General features: G+C 36.7%; 1 long non-coding RNA gene across 1 annotated transcript in view; it reads left to right on the forward strand.

The window, feature by feature from the left end:
- Positions 1 to 295: 295 nt before the first annotated feature.
- The window catches only part of LOC121041299 (uncharacterized), a 28,882-nt gene continuing 6,713 nt past the window's right edge, over positions 296 to 22,464 (forward strand). The window contains exon 1 of the long non-coding RNA XR_005795656.1: positions 296 to 407. This is a non-coding gene — a long non-coding RNA (uncharacterized LOC121041299). The remainder of the gene's footprint in view (positions 408 to 22,464) is intronic.

A 22,464-nucleotide genomic window follows, 5' to 3' on the forward strand; every position in this document is an offset into this window, starting at 1 on the left:
CTTTTGTCTGTTGGTCTCCCTGGACTGAAGAGACAGAGGGTGCAAAGCCAAGACTGTTACAACTCTCAGAATGGCTTATTACCCAGAGCTGTCTGTCTAGGTCAGACAAGGAAATGGAGGGAAAGCTTCCTGTGGAAAGACTTCCTGTCCCAAAGGAGGTGAAGGGCAAAAGGATGAAGAGATGGATGCTGCCTCCCTGGCTCCTCTTAGCAGCAACGAACTCCACTCCCCAGGCGTCGGTCACCTCTAATCTTTTTAATCAAAACACCTCCATTTGTATCGGTGTGTTGGTATTGATGAGATCGTGATATCGTATATGGGAATTTTTTCTGTGTAAATCATCAAGTATAAGAAGAAACTATGGGACTCTGAGCCTTGCTTTAGAGAATTTGCAGTGGAAAAAATGGGTGTCATCCAACCAGCTTTTAATCATCTTGACTCAAGTGAAAATGCTCATAATTTCACACTGTGAATTGACATTTACAACCCTTAGGGGTGGGCCTTCAGGCCTGGCTCTCGACGATGGTGTCTTGCACAACTCAGACTCCCTCTGCTCTCACCCACAGGTCCACTCCTGCTTTTTCACTCACACAGCTCCTGAAGCTCACTCTGCTTCTTGCAGAGGCTGAGAGTCCCCAATTTTTTTTTCAATTTGGATGTAACAACCCTAGTAGTTTATGTTCATCAGTTGTCTGTATATCTCTATATTTTATCCATTTTTTTTTTTTGATGTATAGAACTAGTTTGAAACTCGTTGTTTCCTTGTGGTAAGTGGTCAAGATGCTACCATAGGACCTGAGGCACTGATGAACGGTATTATTTTGGACTTTCAACATGCTTCTTGCCAAGGTAGCTCTGATGGAGTTACTTTTTATTTCCATGTTCTATGAAGGTGTTGGTACTCTGCCTGAATGTTGTTCTCTAGACTGGATTGATTTGTTTCCTTGTGTCCTCAGTGCGGCTTTCTTCTTCAGTGTTGTAGGTTGGACAAATGCTACCAGAGAGAGTAAGAGACTTACATCTCTTGGCTGGCGCTCATGGACACACAGTCACTGGAGCGGAAGCAACCACAAAACTGTTATTTACTGACTTCTTTTCGGGAGCCTCACCTGTCTAGCTTAGAGAAAGAAAAACAATAATTTTACAGGCATTTTTAGGGCTCTCTTTTGGTTCTTCTGTTTGAAGGGATATTTGGGGGGGGGGCAAACTTTTAAAATAAATGTCCTCTTCAAAAAAATCCAAAAAAAAAAAAAAACCTGGCATCTGAGTAGGAGTATGAAAATTACACCTTTCCCAAAAATTAAGTTGGAAAAAATGTCTTTATAAATTTTTTTTAAAGGTAGAGTGCTCTTTTTTACCAATTTTAATAAGGAAGGAAGGAAGGTGTAGAATTAACATTTCTGTCCCAGCTCCCAGTGAAATGGATAAAGAAAGATATAATCAGACAATACCATCTACTCATGGATTGTTGTTGTATGAGCCAGTCTGAAGGCCCACCTTAATTTTTATTTAACTGTGTTGTAGCTCTTCTTCTGAGAGAGCAAGCTTTGTTCTGTACTGTTCTGCTTCTGACTATTAACACTGGTGATGCACACACTGCACTTCTTCATTCTCTTCTTGCTCCCTTACTGGCTTGAGTTTCTTGTACGTTTTCCTCCGCATCCTTCTTTGTTAGAATAGGTATATCAGCTGTGTAAGTAGAGCAAGAAAATAGTACTCTGCACCTGTAGCATTTATGCAGTGTTGCAGCTGTGCACTGGTAAAAATGCAGGCTTTTTAACAATGTGATGTTTACTGATGCGCCCACAAGTACCCCGTGTGTTTTAGGTATTTTAGTAGTATCTGTTCAATAAATATTCAAGTTGTAGAAAACAAAACAAAACAAAACAAAAAATCATATGCTTAATGCTTCAAACTATACTGTGTATAAACCCTCCTTCAAGTAACATCTTTCATTACAATATATAAATGGATTGGGGACTTTTTTATTTTTTTAATTAAGTTTTCATTTTAATTCTAGTATAGTTAACATACAGTATAATATTACTTTCAGGTATACAATAGAGTTATTCAATAGTTCCAAACAACACCCAGTCAGGGCTCACCACCACCTTACTCCCAATCACCTATTTCACCCATCCCCCTACCTTCTTACCTTCTGTTTGTTCTCTACAGCTAAGAGTCTGTTTCTGGATTTGTCTCTCTTTTTCTTTTGCTCATTTGTTTTGTTTCTTAAATTTCACATATAAGTGAAATCATATGGTATTTGTCTTTGACTCACTTACTTTGCTTAGCCTTATACTCCCTAGCTCCAACCAGGTCATTACAAATGGCAAGATTTTATTCTTTTTTATGGCTGAATAATAGTCCATGATATATATATTACATTATCTTTATCCATTCATCCATCTATTTTCACCCAGGGAAACCACTTCATAATCCTCAACTACTGAACTGAAAGATAATAAATTTGTAATGTTTTCAGCCATTAAGTTTACTCTAATTTATTCCATAGCTTCCATAGAAAACTACTACAATTATAGTATAATTAAGCTAAAAATCAGTAACAGAAATTTATAAGAACTAATCCCTAAATATTTGGAAGTTAAGCAACACACTTCTAAATAACCCACAGACAAAGAAGAAAATTCCAGGAAAATTTAAAAATATATAGGTTTTTGGCTTGCCTGGGAGTCTCAGTCATTTGAGCATCCCACTTCGGCTCAGGTCATGATCGTGAATTCGAGCCCCATGTCGGGCTCTGTGCTGATGGTTCAGAGCCTGTAGACTGCTTCAGGTTCTGTGTCTCTCTTTCTGTCCCTGCCTAGCGCTCTCTCTCTCTCTCTCTCTCTCTCTCTCTCTCTCTCTCTCAAAAATTAAAAAAAAAACATTATTTGAAATTTTTAAAAATATACATATACAGGTTTACATATACAGGTGAACATCAGATCTCTGTAACATGCACACTGAAATCTACAAAAATGCTATATATACTGACTTGAGGATGGATCTTAATGTAAACTACAGTCTTTGGGTAATTATAATGTGTCAATACAGGTTCATCAATGGTAGTAAATGTACCATTCTTGTGGAGTATGCTGATAAAGGGGGAAAGAAGAGGTGCATGTGTGGAAGCAGGAGATACATGGGAATCTCTGTGCCCTGCCCTCAATTTTTCTGTGAACCTAAAACTTCTCTAAATAATAAAGTCTAGTTAGAATTAAAATTAAAAATTAATTAGTTTTTAAAATAAAAAATTTAAAAATAAGTAAAGCTGTTATATTTAAAAGTAAGCTTAATAAAGTTGTTATATAAAAACAAACTGAATCCTGCTTTCCTAGCATGGCAAAGAGCTTAAAAAGCTTGGTATACAGATATAGATACCACCTAATACTGTCACTTGCCCTTTTCATATTCTATGTTTTTTTTTTAAAAGACATATTACTTGATCTGTCTATAAAACTTGCAAGTACTGCATGGGGGAAAAAAACACATTAACAAAGCATGACTTATTCATGAATGGCACCCTTAGCCTGATATGGGACAGCAAGCACGCTATCATAGGCATAACTTATTGCTAGAAATGGATAAAATCTCCTTTGCCATAATTATTAAAATTTCTCCTCTATCCTTCAAGTCAACTTGATTCCAAACATCAAGAGTTTCCCTAAATTTCAGCAAATATTTCATAATTAAAACATAAAATGCATTTGCTAAGAGTACCAAAGTAAAATTACAGTTTATTCTATTTTTAAAAGGCATACAATTGCAGAAAGTACTATTACTTATCAGCACTTAGTTTAAAATACAATACTGCATAATGCTATACGTGCCAATCCTGGATCAATACAGAGACACTAGGGACAGAATGCATGCTATCATTTAGGGCAAAAACACATATATATATCAAACTCAAATATATGAAATATCAATCTAAATTTAGAGAAAAATATTCAGATATTTTTACATAAAATATGATGCCTGTTTCAAATGGAATAAGTGTTCCTTAATAAAAAGGAGCTTCCTGGCACACACGTTATGTTCGTAAGTCAGTAATATTCTAGGACATTCTCCCTGTACTATATACTTTCTCTTTGCCACTTAAATCTTTCAACAACACTGACTTTCTCTTGATAACTTTATAAAAAATTATTATTGACAATAAGCTAACTCAACTTCATATAGTATAAAAATTTATATACAAAATATATAGTACATATATATGTCATCATGTGCTTTATAGAAAGAAGCAGATTGGAAATTTCCTTATCAGAATTTCATTGCTTTTTAGATATTCTGGTAATTCGACATTCATCTGGTACCCTAGAGAGCGTAATACAGGCCTGGCAAGATCTAATATGAACTAAAGGACTCAATGCTAAGTATTTCCAAAACTTCAAAAACCAGTAATAAAAATAGGAAGGTAATAATATACTTTGAACTAGAGTTCTAGGATATCTGATGGACCCCATGGCAAAGTACAAACAATAGAATTCTTTCTTGCAGAACATCTGGATAGCAGGCTCAAAAAAAGAAAAGGTTTTGAGTTTCCTCTATTTCTTTTTATATTCGATCCATTAAGTTACTATTTGTAAATGTTTATTATACACGGCCCTGCACAAGCTATTATGATCACTACAGAAGCTCCTCAAGAGAGAAACCTCTTATATCACTGTGTACAACAACATGAAGAAACTGATGCTAAGAAATTAAGTTAATCTAGGGAGCTATTCCTAAGAAAGGAGTACACTTCCATATTGCTACAAGCTGAGACACACTACCATGTATTTATTTTAATATTGCTAAAAAAATATGTGGCTGATGTGGAAAATCATTTCTAGTTCCAATGTTAACTTTGTTACTTGTATGGGAATATATCAGCGCATTGCAGTGAAATCTAACATGTAACATTTGGAAGGAAATTGAAGGAAAAGGAAGGAAATGGAAGGAGAAGAGACACAGAAAAGAAAGGCTGGAAAAAAAAGTGAGTATTCTGCAGACATTAGCTCCAATGACTGTCCTAAGAAATGAGGGAGAAATATATGAGAAAGCCTCTGTGGAAATATTATCTTTCCCAAAGTAAATGTGTAACATAACTGGTATTTAAATCCAGGTCTTTGCTGAATGCAAAAGTATGCTCTTTCCTTATCCTCAGGATACCTCTCCTGCCATCTACTTTTTGGTTTAGCAATGGTATCAACACATGCATGAAACCAAGTTCTGTCCAGTGGGGGAGGTTCAAGTCTTTCCAATAAATTGTGTATTAGGCAGTCAGTCGACTACTGGATATGTGTCTAACCATTCAACAAATATCTTTTCCTTCTCTGACCATAGTAAGTGACAGGGAGATTTCTCACCTTCTAGTTAGTATCCATTAGCAAGCAACACTCTGGAAGCCTAGTCCTCAAAAAACCACAATGCAACAAATGTGTTGAAGATAATGCACAGCAAGACTATAGAATGCCTCACCTCCTGCTTTTTTCTCCCTCTAGGTTTGTCACCCACTGTTATTTATTATTTATATTGAACCATAAATGTACAACTCTGTTGATGGGAGTGAAGCCTGTGCCAGAAAGGTCATAGATTTAGTTCACTTCCTTTTCCTTAAACAGTTCTGTGATTTATTAGCTTTTTAAAAAATTAATCAGTAAGGTTTTTTTGAGTACCTTAATTGAGGGGACAACCCATCAACTTTTAATGAATTGTTGGAACATTTTCAAATGTATAAGAAATATATAAACATAATTAATATTTCGCTAAAGGAATAAACTCTAACATTTTTAATGGACTTTTGTCCAAAAAAAGAGGTAAAGTCTCTTTTCAAAGATGAATCAAGGGGTGCCTGGGTGGCTCAGGTGGTTGAGCATCCGACGTAGGCTCAGGTCACGATCTCCTAGTTTGTGGGTTTGAGCCTCACATCAGGCTCTGTGCTAACAGCTTGGAGCCTGGAGACTGGAGCCTGCTTTAGATTCTGTGTCTCCCTCTCTCTCTGTCCCTCCCCCACTTGTGCTCTGTCTCTCTCTCTCTCAAAAATAAACAATCATTTAAAACAATTTTTAATGACATGCGTCACAAAATGTCACAGATCTCAATGGCAAAAGCAAAATTAAATGACTTGTTCAACATTTTGAGTTTGGTCGAGCTGAAACAATACATATTACTAAAAAATATAACACTATTCCCTAACCCTAACGTTGGGCTCATAGCCCAGAGTGGAGCTCTCTTCCTAGCAGACACACGAAAATGTGAAGGACAGTGATTGTTGTAATATCCAGGGGTGGGAGAGTGGAGGTGGAGGTGGGGTGCTATGTGCAATTAATTGCAGAGGGTGCATAATGATAACCATCTTGCAAGATGTAAGACATTGCTTTACAAGGAAGAAATGCCCACCAAAAATGTCAACAGCACCCTGTTAAAAACACCACATGGGCCTATTAAAATTTTAAAAAAAGAAGAATTTTACCCAGTCTATAATGCATGATTTAGCTTTCAAAGTGTTAAAATTAATCTTAATGGAGTAAGTGTGCTCCAAGATGACAAACACTGCCACTCTATTTTCTTCAACCTATCTTTGTGACTCAGTTACCTGTCAGTCTCCTAGAGGCACTTAAAAAAAGTTGACAAGTTCTAAATCCTGATCATTGTACACCTATGTAAATGGGTGTCTCCATCCAAGTTAGGTAAATGGTACATTTCTCTAAAATTATTTTAGTTCTGGACATGTATTTCAATCACAGATCCTGAAATTTTGAGCATGTCTTCCTCATTAGAACTCAGGAAGAGTAACAGATAGGCAATAATATTATTAAATAAAATGCAATTTTTATCCTTTCAAAAAATGAGTCTTTTTATGGATAATTTTGTGATGGTTCAGTCTCCAAAGTCCATGGACAAGAGAGCTACAACTGTCCTGGCTTTGTTTGTATTGGTGGCTTTCACCTTGTGAGGTCTCAAGATGAACTGGTCAGAGGAAGTGCAAACCCTAAGACTCCGTGTATTCATTTTCTGCGGTGTCAATTCAGGTTGACTATTTACAAATATGAGACTATTTGTGTCCTTACAGTTCTATAAGAATCATTTTGTTAGTGTCCAGTTTTATTGAAAGTTCTCAATTATATGCTGTAATTCCTTGATCTGGATCATAATTTCTCAAATCTGTGATAATCACTAAACTGTTTGGCTTAACCTTCATTTACCCCTGTAAATGGAGTTCAGATTTTAACTCTAATGCATGCTCTTTGAGGCAAGCAAAATGATAAATACAAAGATGTTTAAAGACAAAGCCAAACAACATCCCTTCCCAACATTGCCCATGTTCTAATTCTATCATCCCCCCTTCTCATAACAAGTGACTGGCATTAACAGTGTGACAACTTTCATCCATTTCTTCTTGTTCACAGACATATGTAAATATGTATCTACATATATAAGCACATACATAATGCCAGGTGGGGTTTTTCATTTGTTTCATTATTTATATTGAAATAGGATCATTAATGACCTGAACCAGGCACGTTGTCATCCATAATATATCCTGAACATCTCTACAAGTTAGTAAATATAGATCTCTTGGTATGTTTAATTGAAAGGGAAGGAGATGGGAAGAAATGAAAATTATCAAACTTCACGGACTGTATGAGACAGAACCACAGAGCTGTTCAGCTGCACATAGGCACTATTCTTCAAAACAAAGGAAGAATGACCCTGAAGGCAATTCAGAGATCAAGACCCTCCTCATTTTGAAAAGGCAGGACCATTACCTCACTCTCAACAGGCCAGATGACGTCTGCCCAAAGCCATGAGGACAGGACCCAACTCAAAGTAGTAGAGAAAGAACTGGTCAGCAGAAGCCTAGGGCCCCTGCCTGGCAGAGCTGCTGGGGTAGGACCTCCACTGTAGTGGATCCAAAAAGCATGACTGCTACCCCAGTGGGTCTGAAAGGCAAAGCATCAAGGCAAGGCATCAAGTCAAAGAGGATTATTCTCAAAACTTAAAATCTCCTGGAGCTTGTCTTGCCAGACTTTGGACTTGCTTGGGACCCATCACTCCTTCCTTCTTTCCTATTTCTCCCTATGGAGTGGAATTGTCTATCCTATGCCTGGCCCACCATTGTACTTTTCAAGCATGTAACATATTTGGTTCACTGCTGGAAAGCAACTTGCTCCAAAATGAATCATACGTCAAGTCTCATTCATATTTGGTTTAGATATTTAAGTGACTTGGGACATTAGACTTTAGAGTTGGTGCTGGCATGAGTTAAGACTTTGGAGCTGCTGGGATGGAATAAATATATTTGGCCGGGGGTGGTGTACAGGGGAGGAATGCAGTGGGTTGAATATTGGTATTCCCCCCAAATTCATGTTGAAACCCTAATCCCAAAGCAATGATACCTAAAGGTGGAACATTTGGGATGTAATTATATCATGAGGGTGGAGTCCTTGTGAATAAGATTAGTACCCTTATAAGAAGCCAGAGACCTAGCTAGCTCTGTTTCTGCTGTGTGAGGACCCAGCAAGATAGCTATCTATAAACCAGCAACAGGGCATCCATCAAAAACCCTAGCCTCCTGGCACCCTGAACCCAGACTTCCAGCCTCCGGAACTATGAGAAACAAATGTTTGTTGTTTAAGCCACCCAGTTTATACTATTTCATTATAGCAGCCAAAGTTAACTAAGACAGATTCATTCTAATCACACTTGTGCCCCCTTATCTCTTCTAAAATTGCTCCTATCTAGGTTACCAATGACCTCCACATCATTACATCAATAATCAATTCTCAGTCCCCATCCTACTTACTCTATCAATAGCACTTAATCCTATTTATTAATTCCTTCACTTGTTAGATTTTCACTTTTTTCCCCAAGTTTTCCGTCTTCAGTTTGGCTTTTCCTTCTACTTCACTGGTTGTTCTTATTCAGTCTCCTTTGCTTCTCCCCAAATTCTTAGTATTTGAGTACTCCAAGGTGCAAGTCTAGGACCCTGTTCTCAGATCTTCTCATTCCATTGGCAACACCACCCAGTCTCATGGGTGGTGTCATCTAATGTGAAGCCAGATGTATCTCCTGGTCTTCTCCTCCTTATTCAGAGCACTTCCTCACATAAAACATATCAGAGATGTTTCTTCCTTGGGGCATTTGCTCAACTTGATCCCTCTGTCTGGAATATTTTTCTTCTTTTTTTTACTGTTTATTTATTTTGAGAGCAAGTGTGCATGCAAACAGGAAAGGGACAGAGACAGAAGGGGAGAGAGAAAATCCCAAGGAGGGTCTGCACTATCAGTGCAGAGCACAATGCAGGGCTCAATCTCACAAACCATGGGATCATGACCTGAGCCAAAATGAAGAGTTGGATGCTCAACCAACTGGACCACCCAGGTACCTGTATGGATTATTTTTCTGATAATCCCTTTCAATTCCTTGCTAAAATGTCACCTTTACAAATAGGCAATCATAAGATGCTATTTAAATTGTCAACCTACATCACTACCATCTCATTTAATCATACTATACACATACTCATTTCACGATATGATCTTTTATGTTTTTCTCCCCCATCCTATAATGTAAGCTTCACTCTCAACTGTTTTGTACACTAATATATCCCAAGTATCTAAAGTAGCTCTGGCTCATAGTTAGTGTTTAATATTTGTTGAATTAATGAATTTAACTATTGTCCTACCAAAGACATTCCACTTATCTCTAGATTTTTGTCACTATAAATAATGCTGCAATAAATAGCTACTAGATCCTTATATACTGAAGCTTTCATTTCTATGAGCTAGATCACTGTAAGTGGGGACTACTATGTCAAAGGTATACATATTTTTCTTTTAATAGATTTCAGATTACTTTCAAGACATCTGTAACAATATAAATTTCCGTCAGTATTGTAGATGACTATATACTTATATCCTTATATTCCAGTCAACAATAGATTTTGTTTTAAACAATTTCCTCTATTGTGAACATACAGCATCATTTTGCATATCTGACTACTAACAGATTTGATTATCAGCAGACAATGTCTTGAAAGAAAATCAGAAGAATTATTTAGGTTGACTTAAGTATCCTGTCCTCAAGTTATTCATCTATGAAATAATATTTGAAATAAGATGACCCCTCTGCAAATCTAGAAATATATGAATCAATACAAGACAATCTATTTTTGAATTTTATCGCAAGGCCAGAAACGGAGACTGGAACATCTTAGTATCTTCACATGAACTAATTTATCAGCTCAGTTTCAGAGAGAAGTCTTCTGAGAAACTAAACCCAAAGATAATTGGGGAATGGTTTAAAACATGGGTCACAAGTCTGGCTTATCTATACATTAGGCACTTAGGACATTGGGCTCTTCTAGAAAAGAATAGAGGAAGAAGGATGGGCTTGAACCAATTATGACCTGTTTCTCAGTATTTCTAGCATTAGCCCTAGCCCCTGGTATTTATTTTAATAACTCAAATACTGTCATGTGGGAAAAGGAATAATGGCAAGACTGTCATAATAATAAGCCTTCTTGATTTCTGCAAGCTTTATTTACAAATACTTATTCCTTGTCAAATCAAATCAAAGGAATCACTTAGAAATTTATACACCCTTACTCTATTGGGTTTCACTGGTCCTTCTTAATGGAAAAATCTTCCACAAGTTGCCACTGACTGTCTTTACAATTATAGATATACTTTATGCTTTCCTCTTCGTAAAGACTCTGCTTAACACAAATTGAGAACTAAAATTCCCACTAGCATAATAAAATCTACACCAAATACAGCATTTCGAACACACAAGAAAATGAATATATGCTTTGTGATCAGAATAACATAAAAATAACCATCCCCAATGAATTCTTATGAAAAAAATTTTATCTCAAACAATCTGAATCTTAAATTAGTTTATATAGCTCCTTTAAAATATCTTTTAATACCACTGGGTCACTTGTGCTAATAATTTTGTTAAATTGAAATAAAATAATTATTGAAGCCCATCATGAGTTCATAGTGTATTTGAGGGAAAATTTATGTTTATAATTAAATGTTTAAAAAGATATTCATGATTACAATAGAGTTGAGTATATTGTCCTCCATTTGTGATATCTCAATCAAAAATATTTATCCTGGGGTGCCTGGGTGGCACAGTCAGCTAAGGGTCTGACTTCAGCTCAAGTCATGATCTCGCAGTTTGTGAGTTCGAGCCCCACGTCGGGCTCTGTGCTGACAGCTCAGAACCTGGAGCCTGCTTCGGATTTTGTGTCTCCGTCTCTCTCTTCCCCTACCCTGTTTGCCCTCTGTCTCTATCTCTCAAAATTAAATAGACATTAAAAATATATATATATTTATCCTGTCATTGCTTATTCTCTCTTTATCTTGCATAATCTACCATGAATAATATTATTCATACAACATTAAATTACAGAGATTAATCAGATTCCTCTTATAAGTGGTTTAGACCGATTAACTTTTTCTGGAGAGAGTGAGAATGTGTAGGAATGGGGTGACTGTCCTTGTTTTTAATTAAGTTATAACTACATCTCTACTGTTCCTCATGAAATCACAGAATCCAAGAATTGGAAAGGACACCAAAGGTCATATAGTCCAGCCTCTCACTAAATAGTAACTCCCTCCACAACACTGCTTACTGTTAGTAATCTAAAATATGTCTTACTGCTTCCAGCAGTGGGGCACTAACCCCCACACTGGGATGGTTCTAATTTCCAGAAAAACTTTCTTATATTTGATCAAAAGTATTCTACCTCAAACTGATACCCAATGTTTCTAATTACTTCTTTTGAGTGGCAGAAAAAATTACTGCATCTTCTACACAACATTCACAAAATATTTCAAAGTAGCTATTATGTACTCATTAATTCTCTCTTCTTCAGGGGGAATATTTTGGTCTTCTACAGTTTTCCCACTTAAGAGATGCTTTCCTTTTTAATCACCGTCTCTGGCTTCTACTTCATTGTGCCTCACCTCTCACTCCCTTTCCACTAAAACTTCTTAGTAGTCTACATGGTTTTTTTTTTTTTTTAAGCACAGCATTGCAGCTTGCTCCCCAGCTTTGCATTTCCAAACTTCTCTGGTATGTGGCTCTAAAGACAGGATCCACAGGCCATCTCCACAATCCTTCCCTACATGTCTCTAAAAGGAAACAAGTGTGTGGAAATGTTCAAAAACAAACTGCTTGAATGGGTTTCAGGATGTCCCACTGAACAAGTAAAAGACTCAAGCTGTGTGTGATGTCTATTGGTAAACAAATAAAATAAATGACATCATAGAGACTAAAGAGATGAAAATCTTCGACAGATTTTTGATGAGGAAGACAATTCTCATGTTAAAGGTACAAAGGAAAATGGGAAAAAAATAAAAGGATTAGAAAACAATCTATTTTACTTTATAAAAACTTTCTAATTCCTTTTCTGATAAAAAGGAACTAGAGGGGCGCCTGGGTGGCTCAGTCGGTTAAGCGTCGGACTTCAGCTCAGGTCATGATCTCGCGGTCCATGAGTTTGAGCCCCGCGTCAGGCTCTGTGCTGACAGCTCAGAGCCTGGAGCCTGTTTCAGATTCTGTGTCTCCCTCTCTCTCTGACCCTCCCCCATTCATGCTGTCTCTCTCTGTCTCAAAAATAAATAAATGTTAAAAAAAATTTTAAAGAAACTAGAAAATAATTCAAAGAAATTCATAACAGCATGCACATCAAAGCAAAATGACCAACCACACCATCACACGTTACAAAGAAAAATATCTATAAAAACAATAAAATAATGACACACTTACAAGGCCATCACTTTCAATATTTGTGGAATCCTTTTTTTTTTTTTTAATGTTTATGAAAGAGTGGACCTACGCCAGCTGACTCCATCTTGTTCTGTGTCCTCCACCTTGAGTGACTGTGTCCCCGACACACCCCCTTTCCGGGAAAATCGCAGAAACCTCAGACCACGCCTCCTCCCCTTGAGTAACCTCCCGCTCACCTGTTCAAACTTCCCAATCAAAACACGCCCAGTTTCCTGCGTAACAGGACTCCAACCCTTCCCCAGCCAATCGGCTGAGGCCACAGCCATTACCTCACCAACTGCCCCTAGACCCCTATAAAACCTTTGTGCTTTGGAAACTCGCTCTCTCTTCGGTATCTCACCGCTGTGTCGGTGCACGTAGGGGATTGAGCTCGAGCTAGCTCGAATAAAGGCTCTCGGCTCCCTGGTGGTCTTTGGGGATCACGAATTCTGGGCACAACAGTTTATTTTAATTTTTGAAAGAGAGAGAGAAACAGAGCACAAGTTGTGGAGAGGCAGAGACAGAGGGAGACCCAGAATCCAAAGCAGGCTCCAGGCTCTGAGCTGTCAGCACAGAGCCCAATGCAGAGTTCAAACCCATAAACCATGAGATCATGACCTGAGCTCAAGTCAGTCACTTAACTGACTGAGCCACCCAGGGGCGCCATTTATGGAATCTTTATATGATTTCTTTAAAATATACTCAGCTTAAAACAAAAAATACCAGTGGCACTGTAATACCAGATTGTTTTAAGTGAGGCTTAGTTTTATAGTCATCCATTTACATAAATTCCAATTTATCGTTTGCATTATTATTAAATCCAATTTATCACAGACAGTAGTTGGTGGCCCAGCTATTCAGAAATATTGACTTGCCTTTAAAAGAAAGACTACAGGCACTCAGGCAATTAACTACTATTTAAATGAAATGTAACATACATATTCAAGGCATACTACTCACAAATGAAAACACTTATTTTACCAGTACCTATCAAGAAATAAAATATTCCCAAAACGCAGAAGGTCCCCTCATGCCTTTCTATTCACAGTCCTCCAGCAACGAGGACTATTGTAATCACTATTCTGTCTTCTAACAGGGTACAAGTCAACTCTGTTTTGAACTTATAAAAAGGTATAATACAGCACATGCTAATTTCAATTTGGATTCTTTTAATAAATACTATGATACTGAGATTTATCCAAATGGCCAGGAAATTGACTTTTAATAGTACTAAAGCAGTCCCATGTCCACCTGCATTAGGATTATGTAAGGATGCTTCGTTTTTAAAAAGGCACAGTCCCAAGCAACCACCCAAGACCTAGAGAATCTGAAACTCTGAGAGGAGGTAGGAAATTAAGCCAAAATCTCTAACTTGTATAAACTCATCCAGTAATTATTTTGCCTACTAAAGGCTGAGACTCTATACTAAAAACTTAATGCCTCCCTTCACTTGCTTTACCAAAAGAACTTTTACAAGAGGCATGCTTTTTCTGGCATCATACCAATTTTACCAGTACTTCAGACTCTGAAACTGATTAGTTGCATTTTTAATAGTTTTAATAATCTCAAAAAATCTACTAACAATTCTTTCCAATTTCAGTATTTTAGCATCATCTATTTCATAAGAGTATCATTCTATAGCCTTAGAAATTACAATATCAGTTTTGAGTGTGTTTTTAATTTTTTCCAAAATTTCCCTTGCCTTTCATTATACAGTCACTAAGTGCTTGAAATCTAACAGAGCCAAGTTAATTTTGGTGATTTTCCTAAATCCACATATAACATAATGACAGTTTTACTATTTAAGGACCATCTTTTCTAGTAAAATTAGCATCAAAAAACAGTGGGGAAATATGCAATAAACCAATGATGAACCCTACCTAGGGCTAATTGGTATGGAATGTATTTTCTTCTTCCTAAAAAGAAGAGGCGTGGCAAGAGAAACGTATTTCAATGTCCCTTGACGATTCAAAAGATTTAAGAACTTGCTGATATGTCCTGGTCACTCACTTGTGCTAGGATTAGAATTGTTAAATCACCGTTAGACTTAACACATATAATCAGGCTAGAGAAGTCTCTAATAACTTCCAATAAAGATACTATCTCAATAAGATCTTGTACAATTATCTCTCTGATAACACCATAGTCACTGAGTATGAGTGAATTTCTGAAGCTCATAGTTGCTTCTTCAAATAAACTAGGACTTGCTGAATGACATGAGCTTTTCAAAGATGCTTTTAATCTGTTTCTTTTCATAGATGCTTCCTTTTTTTCTGTTTTTTAATTTTTTAAATAACTTTAACTTTTTTAAAGTTTACTTATTTTTGAGAGAGAGAGAGAGAGAGAGAGAGACAGAGCATGAGCAGGGGAGGGACAGAGAGAGAGGGAGACACAGAATCCGAAGCAGGCTCCAGGCTCTGAGCTGTCAGCACAGAGCCCGACGCGGGGCTGGAACTCACAGACTGCGAGATCATGACCTGAGCTGAAGTTGGACGCTCCACCGACTAAGCCACCCAGGCGCCCCACTTCCTTATTTTTTTTTCTAAGTGAGACTCCTCAACATATCTGAGCCTAACTATGATTCTGTAAGAATATAAATATCAATGCTACTATTGGGTAAAATGGATTCTAGTTTACATTCAAAGGCCAATGGTTCTTGATTGGATAAGTTCAAGAGTTTTAAATTTAAATACTAAAATAGGGCTGTTAACATTCAAGAAAATGAAACAATTTTAGAAATTCCAGATTATTCAGATAGTACAAATTTTTTTCTACTGGTAGCCACTTAAAATAGCAAAAATAATAAGCAATTACAGTGTTTACATTACACTTGTAAATCTCAACACAATAGTGTACAATCTTAGCATCACTGGGCAGAACCAATTCTCACAGGATTCCCTAGCTCATCCCTTTGCCTTCAGCAGTATAAGGACTTTGCTATTTTCAAGGTCTTCAGGGACAAAAAGCCCACAATTACTTGTTATAATAATTTTAAAGAGTTATTCCTTTCCCTCTAATATTTAAGTTTAAAGATATTCCATCCTGATTCCACTTTCTAGATATGAAAGTTAAGTACTTGATTCTATAATTTAGAGACACTGTTACAGGGACGAACTCTCCCTCACATCTTCATTTTGGATTACAGAGAAGAGAATTCCAGCTGAGTCTTCTACTCTTGTGAGAGGAAGCTTTTGTACTTATCCCTACCTTGCTATAGATTGAATGTTTGTAGCTCCCCTGCCACACCAGCCCCAAAATTCGTATGTTAATTCCTAACACCCAGTGTGATAGTGTTTGAAGGTGGGACCTTTAGAAAGTGATTAAGTCTTGAAGGTGGAACCCTCATGAGTGGGAATAGTGCCCTTATAAAAGAGACTCAGAGTGTGTCCTTGCCCTCTCCAACATATAAGGATCCAGAAAGAATATGGCATCTATGAACCAGGAAGCAGATCTTCACAAGACACCAAATATGCCTACATCTTTATCTTAGACTTCCCAGCCTCTGGAAGTGGAAAAAATAAATAAACTCCTGTTGTTCATAAGCCACCTAGTTTATGCTATTATGTTAAAACTGCTGGAGAGATTAAAACACACCACTTACTCTTTTCATCAATGGGAAAGTAGCTCTGAAGGCTGGCACTCCTATTAGACATGTCCCATGAATTAGAGTGAGGTTATTTTGTCTCAAGAGCAGATTAACAAGTTCCATTATTTTGCTCTAGCTCTACTCGGCAATTTCATCCAGACTTTCTGATAAAAACGCCATGAAGCAAATGACCTTGCAAGACCAGCCAAACCTCGGTCCTTGCTCTTGCAATATCTTTACCTGCCCCTATATTTGCAAGTCACTTTAATCCTCTGCAGAAGGGTTCATATCTTCAAAGTAGTAAGAAGCCTTAGAAACGTTGACCTCAAGTCTTAGATTTCTCAATTACAAATATGGAGACAATAGTTCCTCAGATAAGTGTTAAGGAATAAAAGAGATCATATAAAGTGCTATGGAAACAATAAAGCATTCTATGAATACATGCTGCTAAGAATAATTTCCTCCATCTATAAAATAATGGGGTTGCCTAGTGCCTCAGAATGTGATCTTATTTGGAAAAAGGGTCATTGCAGATGTAATTAGTTAAGATAAGGTCATACTAGAACAGGTGTGTCCTTAATCCAATAGGAAAGGTATCCGTAGAAGAGGAGACAGATGCAGATAGAGGTGTATCATCTAAAACTATAAAAACACAAAGGGAGAAGACAGCCATGTTTTGGCAAAGACTAGTGGCAGAGATAAGTTTGCTGCTATAAGCCAAGGAATTCCTGAGGACACCAGAAGCTGGGAAAGTCAAAAAAACCTCCTTGTCTATAGGTTTTAGAGTGAGCATGGCTCTGCTGACACCTTGATTTTAGACTTACAGCCTCCACAAATGTAAAAAAGAAAGAGAAAGAAAAAGAAAAAAAAAAAGCTAAAAACTGGTTTGAACAAAAGCATTTCTAAGGAACATTAAATTCTAACATTTTCTCCAACCCAGATCTGTCTTCTAAATCTCAGACCCTTAATCCAACTACTTAATTATGGACACAAATTAGGTAAGTATATAAATACTTAAATAAGCCACTTGACTCTTTTAGAGGTCTAAACTCAACATGTCCAAAAATAAACTCATTATCTTTCCTCCTATATTTTTGTCAATTTTCCCTATTTTGGTAAAATAACATGTCATCTACCCAATGACATAACTCAGCAATCAGGAAGTTATCCTTGACTCTGCTCTCACCCTCAAATCCAATTAATCACAAAATGCTGACAATTCTTCCTCCTAAAGATCTTTGAAATTGGTCCTCAGTTCTCCATGTATACTGCCATTACCCTAGTACAAATCCCCATCATCTCTCAGCTGGACTACTGACCTCAATCCCCAACTGGGAAATAATTCCCAACATGTCATTATTTCCTTTCTTTAAATCCTTCACCATACTAGAAACTGAATGATCACTTTAAATTACGAATCTCTTTCTGTCAATCTGCTCAAAAACACACAGTATCCTGTGACTGTTAATACACAGTTCAACTCCTCAACATAACTAAGGAAGCCCTTGCCACATCCAATGCTTCTCTCCTTCTTCAGTCTTTCATCATACCCTCCCAATGCATAATTTCTGTTCTCCTATTCTTCTGCTTTCCTGATTCCTTGAATATCCCTTGCCCACTTGCCTCACTTCCTTACCTTGATAGGTCATACTCAAATTTGAGTTCTCAGCTTCTACGTTACTTTCTCATAGGAGACCCCTCTTGTTACCCCAACCCCCTTTTTTGAGTAGAATCCCTCATAATACATTCACTTAGTACTATGTAATTCTTTACAGCACGTTAAACATGTAATTAGTCAATTATGGGGTCATTTTCTTAACGATAAACTCAGTCTTTGAAGGTAGAAAATGTGTTTGCCTCAAAGTGGCTGTATCCCAATCATCCTGTTCTTGCCTAGCATACTTCAATGGAAGGAAGGATATCTTGCACATACTGCTGAACATGAACAAAACACATACAATCCAAACACAACACCAACAATGAAGATAACAACATGTTTCTCATTGGTGTCTGAGACTTTTTTCCTCCTTAGAAGTCAATGTGTATAGTAAAAATAAAGACATGACTTTTGTTTCTCCACAACTTTAAAGCCCCCTTGCATGTCAAGGATTTCCTGATTTTTATGGTCACCTACTAATAACTGAGTCCCTACTAACAATAACTACTTGTGTCATTTCAATAAAGCCCTTCCTGAATTTTTTTAAAAGCATAATGATATCTTTTTAAGGTTATGTAGTTTTGATGGATTAAAAATAGCATACTAAAAATTATGAAAGGATTATCAAGAAATTCTTTGCTTCCAGTTATATTAGTTAAGGTAATACTAGCTAACAAACTCAAAAATGCAGGATGGCTCAAGCACAATAATTTCTTGTTCATATAAAGCCAATTTATTTTTTCTTCTGACTATCAAGGACTTTCATCTCAACAGCAATGCAGGAAGTCCGAATTCTTCCTTTCTGTGACCCCATATACCTAAAATGTGGTTTCCCAGGCCACTGGGACAAGCTCTGCCAAAATGATAGAAGAAGAAGTTGGAAGATTATGTCAGAGTTCCACAAGCCAAACCTGAAAATGGAGCTTGTCACTTCTACTCTCATGACAATGGATAGATCATCAACACTCAGGCTATACCTGAGTGCTAAGGAAACTGGGAAATGTGGTTTAACTATGGGTCAAGAAGAGAAAATATGGTTTAGTTAAAAGCTCATCAGTCTCTACCATACCACTACCTCCCCAGTAAGATTTCTCATTGGTTTGTTCTCTACCCATTTCCTTTAATTCATTTTTCCTCAAAGGTTACTCTTATAAACTGACAATTCTGACCAATAGAAGATTTAAAGTATAATAACGTAATTATTATGTACTGCATGCAATCTCAACATTATAAATACTTGTATAGTAATTTTGTCCTTAACAATAATTTCATGCAAATGAACGCACATCCTTCCCATTGTTAACTTTCTACTTATAATTCTTCCTTTCTAAAAAATAGGAAAGGGAAATAATCTTCATAGGTATATTTATAAAGAAGTGTAAAAACAAAGTTAGTAAGAGAATGACTTTAGCTTAAGAACTATTCATTTCATAACAATTGCATAAAGAAACTTGAACAACACGACTTAATTTATGCACATGCTAAATGTGAATAATAAAATTAGCATTCAGTGACTGTCAGCTACACTTATCTGTATAGTAATATTCATTTGCATGAATTGAGAATCATTCTCCATTATTGATAGGAGAAAAAAGTGAAACAAAAAAGGAAGATAAAGAGATTAATAAGTCTGTCAGAGTGACTATAATGGAGGAAATATGGATATTCAAGAAAGGCTTGATGTATCCACCTTACTTTTAAGCCAACTCTGATTGTACCTGAACACTGAAACTTGCTTCAAGGAAACTGCCAAAACCAATGTTTTGACCCTCTTCAATCTCCCTTTTTCACATGGCCTACCCAGAATCCAGAAACCATTCCAAAGTCCTAAAATATTTGGAGGTATTTTGAAATCTGCTATCTATGATAGCGCATGAAGGCAATGACAAAGAATCTCCCTATTCAAGAATTAGATCATAATTTAAAAGATAAACTATTAAAATTTCAAATACATACAAACATATAAACCTAAAAAGTCACAAATCACACAGAAGTGGTTATTCAAATGCAAGAGTAAACCAAAATATTAACTCAGACAAGATATTGTCTGTGATATATGACTGAGAGTTTGGTACATAAACATAGCAGTTAAGATAGGCATATAATGATAATTGAGTCAACTTGAAACTTAACCAATTATACAGTAGCCTAAATAAGACTGTGGAAATAAATAGTAGAGAGATGGTCAATTTTGAACCACAAATAAACAAAGCTTAAATACTAGAAACTGGTTTTGAACAAGCATGACACAGAGAGAGGGTACCCTCAACCACTAATTTATGCACTCTGTTTCTGTTATTTATCACACTATTAACCTTGATGATTCTGTCCTCATCAAGTGGTCTTCTGATTGTAATTTAGTTTTCCGTGTAGCTCTACCTAAAATAAGAGAATATGCTGGTCGGGCCACTTGACAGTCTTACTTCTCATTGTTCTTTAACAATCTGGTCCTAGGTCCCTGGTAAAAATGACTCTGATCCTGAGAAATGGATGTACTCTTCATGTCCAATAAAAGCACATTTCTAATCCCAAAGAACAAGACAAAAAACCCCAGGTTGTGATTAATACAAACACAATACGTTCCATCTTGACACCATCAGGACAGCCTGTCATGTGATCAATATCCCTTCTTTACTACTGGCCTTTCATTTAAATTACAACAGTGTTTGGAACTTGCCAGGCAACACACCCAGTGTGTGAATATACCCAGTGAGCAGCAGCCCCAAAGACACAAACTCAACAATAACAACAGTATAAAACTTCTGATCTATACCTCTAATTTGACAGGGTGAGTCCAGATTAAATTTATAATAAGGTTTATTTTCCACATTCTCCTTCCTGCCCTTTGATTAGTCAGTCCTTCTTTCTGGTCCAATTAATATGCCTTTTTTGGGTAGGGCCCTAAAACAAGTCTTTCTTTACACAATGACTTGTACAAATTTCAAAAATGGTTTTAATTATTTTTGAAAACAGTAACATCTCATAGCTACATCAGGTTATCTTAACATCAAAGGGCTTTTCATTTTCCTGTATCTTTCCAACTGACTCTCGCTGAGTCCTATAGCAACAGGCTCACAATTCAAACCTCAGGAGACTACACAAAAAAACAGAACCATGAATGGCTTAATAGGAAACTGTAAACTTAGAGAAAATATAATAGGCATTCTGTCTCTGATCCTTTAACCACAAAGAAGCAGATTTTGTATAATAGGAGATAAAATTAATATTAAGATTAACTATTACTTTATATACTGATTAAAATAAAATGCTAATTAAATCATGACACATTACTGATTGCAAGATGAATCCTCATTTCAAGGAATTAAAATATAAACCTAGAATTAATGACCTACAGTATTAGCTTTTATTGGTTTTTACTGAGTTCCAAACTCACTAAGGTTAACATCAAACTCAAGGCACCATTTCTTGAGAAGATGTGATGCAGGGAGAGGATTTCAATAGGCCAGAATGAGTCTTAAAAAGACATTTCCAGGGGCAACTGGATGGCTTAGTCTGTTGAGCGTCTAACTCCTCTTTCAGCTCAGGTCATAACCCCAAGGTCATGGGATCAAGCCCTGGTTGGGCTCCACACTGGGCATAGAGCCTACTTAAGATTCTTCCTTTTTCTCTCTCTGCCCCTCTACCCTACTTGTGCTCCCTCTTTCCCTCTCTCTAAGAAGAGAAAAAAAGTAATAAATAAAAAGGCTACCTCATATCCTGCCTGGAAGGTTGTGATCTAACTGCTACAAATTACATAAACTTCCCCCACCGACATTTTTATCCAGAATATTTTAAGTTCTCTACAATCAGTATCTCTTCTAAAGTTTCATTTAAATCCATCTCATCCATACAAGGACACTTGGGGGGGGGGGGGGTGATGACCAAGTTCACTCTCGTTATGATGATGGCCCGATGGGCATACATATATGTCAAAACTTATCAGATTGTACACTTGAAATATATGCAGTTTACTGTATGTCCATTAAACTGTCAAAGCTGTTTTTAAAGATAAAGACTGTTCAGTCCTGGAGAAAATGCAACCTATCTAGTCCAATGAACTTTCTTTAGGGGTTGATAGTCAAGTAGAGAAGACAATCACATAAACAAATTATTACACTGCAATAAAAGATCTGAAAAAGCACTGGGGATCTAGCAACTAGCTGTGGACAAATATCTGGACTTGGAGTTCAAAGATAGCATCCTAGAGGAAACAATGCCTCTGGTAAGTCTTGAAGTGAAATAACGATTTATCTCAAAACAGTAAACAAAAATAAGGAAGAATGAGTCCTCTCTAACTTAACTTTTGTTGATTGGTTAGCTTCAGAGTATTATTAAAAGAAATTTTCAATCATATCTGCTCCATAACATCTGCTTATAAGAAACATTCAACTACTTCTATCCTTTGCATATATATACTTATTTCCTTTTCTATTTTTAGATTTCAGGG

Source organism: Herpailurus yagouaroundi, unplaced genomic scaffold (assembly GCF_014898765.1).
Source record: "Herpailurus yagouaroundi ecotype Mexico unplaced genomic scaffold, PumYag 29, whole genome shotgun sequence".
Taxonomy (NCBI): Eukaryota; Metazoa; Chordata; class Mammalia; order Carnivora; family Felidae; genus Herpailurus; species Herpailurus yagouaroundi.